Source organism: Penaeus monodon, chromosome 42, assembly GCF_015228065.2.
Source record: "Penaeus monodon isolate SGIC_2016 chromosome 42, NSTDA_Pmon_1, whole genome shotgun sequence".
In the NCBI taxonomy this organism is placed as follows: domain Eukaryota; kingdom Metazoa; phylum Arthropoda; class Malacostraca; order Decapoda; family Penaeidae; genus Penaeus; species Penaeus monodon.
The window spans coordinates 5,390,185-5,395,184 of NC_051427.1; the positions used below are offsets into that span (position 1 = coordinate 5,390,185).

The following is a 5,000-nucleotide window of genomic DNA, read 5'->3' on the forward strand; positions in this document are numbered from 1 at the left end:
ATAATAACTTCCGGAATATCGTAAAGATTAAAATAGTTGTAATATAATAATGACAATCATAATTGTAACAAACTGATAATACTAATTGTAAATGATAAGAATAAAATCGACAATAATATCACTAACAGCAGGAAACTAATATCATAATAATGATGTCATATTGATGATATGCGAAAAAACAGGAAAATTCAAGGTTGCAGACAAAAAATGCATGTGGAGTTCCAGTTCAACATAATGATGATGATGATGCAATGGCAAAGGTGATGGTGATGATGATGTGATGGTAATGGTGATTATATGATGGTGATGATGTGATGGTGATGGTGATGATGATGCAGTGGTGAAGGTGATGGTGATGATGATGCAATGGCGAAGGTGATGGTGATGATGATGTGATGGTGATGTTGATGTGATGGTGATGGGGATCATGTGATGGTGATGATGAAGTGGTGAAGGTGATGGTATTGGTGATGATGAATGATGATAATAATAACAGCTACAGTAATAATAACGATGATAATAGTAATCATAATAATAACAGTATGTACGATTATATGGTGGCGGATGCGGGCGCCCCCCCCCGGTGGCCAATGTTAGAGCATCCGGACTCAAGACGTCATGACGGCAATCTGAGTTCGAGGGTCGAGCAACGGCCGGCCGTTGGTTCCTTTGGCAAGGCACGATCACCCGATTGCCTACCTAAGCCAATGGGTGGCCAGGTGCCCAAGCCAGCCAAGTCAGTGCCGGGAAAAGAGATGGTGACTCGATAAAAAAAAAAAAAAAAAACAAAAAAAAGCACAGGGGCGGAAGGCAATGGGCAAAACACCGCTCTAATTGCCAAGAAAAATCAAGGAAAGCCCATGATCGTCAAGCGCCGCGATGGCCGAATGGTTAGAGATCGTCGGAAATCAAAGACTGCTCACGACGGCATCTGAGTTCCAAGGGTTCGAGCACCGACCGCGCGTGTTCCTTGGGCAAGGAACTTCACCTGATTGCCTACCTAGCCACTGGGGGCCAAGCCAGCTCAAGTCCTGTGCTGGTCCCAAGCCGGATGAATAGAGAGAATGCTTACTAAAAAGGTACCACCGGCACTCTCCGTGGAAAGGAATGGGGACGCCTTACCACGTAATCAATCCCAGAGGAATCACAACATGAAAACTGCAATTGAGTATCATGCTGTGACCACGGCGGCTCAAAAATGAACCTACCGTTAAAAGAAGAAGAATGGTGGCGATGATCATAATACTACAACTTATCACGAAAACAACGGGAATAAAACGACCCTACAAGTTATAATTTACAACAACTTAAAACTTATAACAACTTAAAACTTAGAACAACCTATAACTTACAACAATTTAAAACTTATAACTTATAACAACTTATAACAACTTAAGATAATAGAAACTTATAACTTATAACAACAACACGTTTTGACTATTCCCCCCCCCCCCCGTCTTCAGTTAACCCTCCCCATTGCATGATTTTCCTCCACTGGTAATGCAACCTCTTGGCCTCACGTGTCTTGCAATATTTGCAATTGAGTTTGGAGACGCGCCTGAGATGGAGGCTCAGAGGGAGGGTGAGAAGGAGGGAGAGAGGGGGAGGGTGAGGGTGAGAAAGGAGGGAGGGTGAGGGTGAGAAAAGGGGGGGGAGGGTGAGGGTGAAGGTGAGAAGGGGAGAAAAAGGGTGACGATGAGGGTGAGAAGAGGAGAAAGAGGGTGAGGGAAAGAGTGTGGGGGGAGGGAGGGGGAGGAGGAGGAGGGTGGGAAGGGGGGAGGGAGGGTGAGATGAGGGGAGAAAGGGGAAGAGGGAGGCAGAGGATAAAGATGAGAAGAGGGGAGAGAGAGGAACAGAAGAGAGAGAGAGAGAGAGGAGAAAGAAGTAAGGGGGAAAGGCAGGGCGTGAGCGAGGAAGGGGGAGGGGGGGTGTGTTAAAGAGAGAGGGGGGAGGGAGGTTGTTATGAGAGAGAGCGAGAGAGAGGAGAGAGGGAGAGAGAGAGAGAGAGAGAGAAGAGAAGAGAGAGAGGGAGAGGGAGGGAGGGAGCGGGAGGGGGAGAGAGGAGGAGAGACGAGAGAAGAGAGAGAGGAATAGAGAGAGAGAGAGAGAGAGAGAGAGGGAGAGAGAGGAGAGAGAGAGAGAGAGAGAGGAGGGAGAGAGAGAGGAGAGAGAGAGAGACGAAGAAGAGAGAGAAGAGCGAGAGAGAGAGAGGGGAGATGAGAGATGTAGAGGGAACAGAGAGAGAGAGCGAGAGAAAGAGAGAGAGAGAGAGGAGAGAGAGAGAGGAGAAAGAGAGAAGAGTGTAGAGAGAGAGAGGAGGAGGAAAGAGAGGGAAGCGAGAGAGAGAGAGAGAGAGAGGAGGAGAGCGATAGAAGAGAGAGAGAGACGAGAGCGAGAGAAAGAGGAGAGAGAGAGAGAGAGAGAGAGAGAGAGAGGAGAGAGAGAGAGACGATGGAGAGAGAGAGAGAGGAGAGATGAGAGAGAGAGAGAGAGGAGGGATGAGAGAGAGAGAGGGGAGAGCGAGGAGAAGAGAGAGAGAGAGCGAGAGAGAGAGAAGTGAGAGAAAGAGAGAGAGAGAGAGAGAAGAGGAAAGAGAGAGAGAGAGAGAGAGAGAGAGAAGGAGGGGGTGGGGGGGGGTGGGGTGGGGGAACAGGGGGAAGAGAGAGAGAAGGGAGAGAAAGAGAGAGAGAGAGGAGAGAGAGAGAAGCGAAGAGAGAGGGGAGAGAGAGAGAGAGAGAGAGAGATGGAGAGAGAGAGAGAGCGAGAGAGAGAGAGAGAGAGAGAGAGATAGAGTGAGAGAAAGAGAGAGAGAGAGAGTTCAAAGGGCATCACTAAGGGAGTGTTGCCTCGACCGCAGAATGGTGATTTATGGTGATTTACAATCTATGGTGGATGGTGATGTATGACTTATGGTTCCTGGTGATGTATGGTGATTTATGATTTATTGTGGTGTATGGTCGATGATACTGATGTATGGTGAATGGCAGTTTATGGTGTCTGATGGTGGCTTGAGTTATGGTGGATGGTGAAGGTATGGCAGATGATGGTGTCGCATGGTGAATGGCAATTCATAGTGATGTATGATGACAGTTTGTGAGGTATGGTGGATGGAAATAAATGCATGGATGATGGTGATGCATTGTAATGTATGGTGGTGTATGGTGATTAGGTGATGTATGGTGATCCATAACGGTGTATGGTGAATGATGATTTATAACGTATGGTGATGATGGTCATATATAGTGGAGAATTCCTATTTGTTATAATGTGTGATGGATGATGGTGATCTATGGCCGACTCGGATGATCCATGAGCAAGTGATCTAGAGTGATGCGTGAATGAGGTGATCTTGTGTATAGCGGATTGTAATATAAATATTGATGATACGGGACAGAAAATGATGGTGCCTCGTGGATAGTGATGTATGGTGCATGGTGATAGTGATGATGATGCCACTCGGTGCTTGGCTGATAGTGATAATGATGTAATATGGTTGTAATGGTGAAAATTGTATTATTCTTTGACCGCGAAATTGTAAAATAGAATTAATATTTACTCTTGTGATGGTGATCAAATGGAATCACTGGTTGACGAAATATGATAACGATGATAACGATAAATAAAAAAAAAGAAAAAAAGAAAAAGAAAAGAAAAGAAAAGAAAAGAAAAAAAGAAAAAAATACATTTTTTAATTGGTTATCTCCGTATAAATGTGCAGCCAATCATCATCATAAAAATTAGATACGATATGATAATAAGACTTCCGTTAGATTTTTTCTTATTATTAAAAAAAAAAAGCTTCCCAGATACTTTATCTTAAAAAAAAAAAATATCCACCGTTTAAATAAAGACAAACAAAAAAAAGGTAAAAAAAATTACACAGCACTGAAAAATCATATAAGATAAATAAACAAAGGAAGAATTGAGCAAACAAATAAATAAATAAGCAAATAAACAAATAGATAAGTAAAAAAAAAAAAGATTTCTTACAACTCTCTTACTTTTCTCAAAGGTTTCCTCGGAAGCGGTTATTCTGAAGAGATGAGAGTTCTCTTCACCGTCGATTATTCCGTGTGGCGGGGGTTTATTTTCACAGTGAACTTCCAAAATATAAAAAAAAGGAGGACAAACAATCACCCAAATATAAAAATAAAATAAAAAAATCCAACAGCAATGGCGCGCGCGGGAGGGTCACGCCTTCCCGGTGCCAAGCCTCAGAAGCGACTACTGGCGTCGACGCTTTTGACTAGAGGATATATACCCGGAGGTCGTCGCCGGCGTTAGTCGTCGCGTCGGCGGTCGTCTTCGCAGTCGTGTTCGCGGTCGTCTTTTGTTTTGTTTTCCCTTCGAGCGGGAAAATGATATTTGTTTTCTTGTTTGTTTGTTTGTTTTCGTCTCCCAAGAGGGTCTCCTAAGCTGTGACAGACGCACCACTGTTGGAGAGGTTTCTTCTGCTAGTCACAAGCTTATCAGTTTATCTCGAGATAAAAGCCGATTGTAGTGCGTTTGTCCCGTTTTCTATGGTTCTTGGGTAACTCTTGTTATTCTTCCTGGTATGCCCCCCTCGTCCTTTCTTGTGAAATTAAAATCGGTGAAAAGACGCGAATTCATCCTCTTATGAACTCTGTTAGCAGCTACATACCAAGAAAGCAAAACAAGAAAAATAATAATGAAAAGAAAAACGCTTAACTCCGATGAATCGATTCCCAAAGACGGTATTAAAGAAGGTCTTAGCTTCCCAGACAGACCCGCACTTTCATATCAGTTCGGTCATAAGCAGCAATTGTGTTGCTCTTGTCTTCAACCCTCTATATTATCTTACACATCTCTGGGCAGATATATATCCATGAAAGAGATACAGATCATTGCCAAGGAAGATCTAACATGCTCCATTGGTCATGCTTTTCAGGTACAAATTTCAGCGTCGGTTATCATTATCGTTTATTTCTGTTTTATTTTTATTCGGGGTTTTCATAATGTTTCGTCTTTCTTTCAATGGA

The 5,000-nt window shown here is 43.5% G+C and overlaps 1 protein-coding gene across 1 annotated transcript in view; it reads right to left on the reverse strand.

The window, feature by feature from the left end:
* The window catches only part of LOC119598902 (putative protein TPRXL), a gene marked incomplete at its 3' end in the record, with an annotated part of 23,172 nt that extends 18,717 nt beyond the window's left edge, over positions 1-4,455 (reverse strand). The window contains 1 exon segment of the mRNA XM_037948601.1: positions 4,002-4,455.
* Positions 4,456-5,000: the final 545 nt, after the last annotated feature.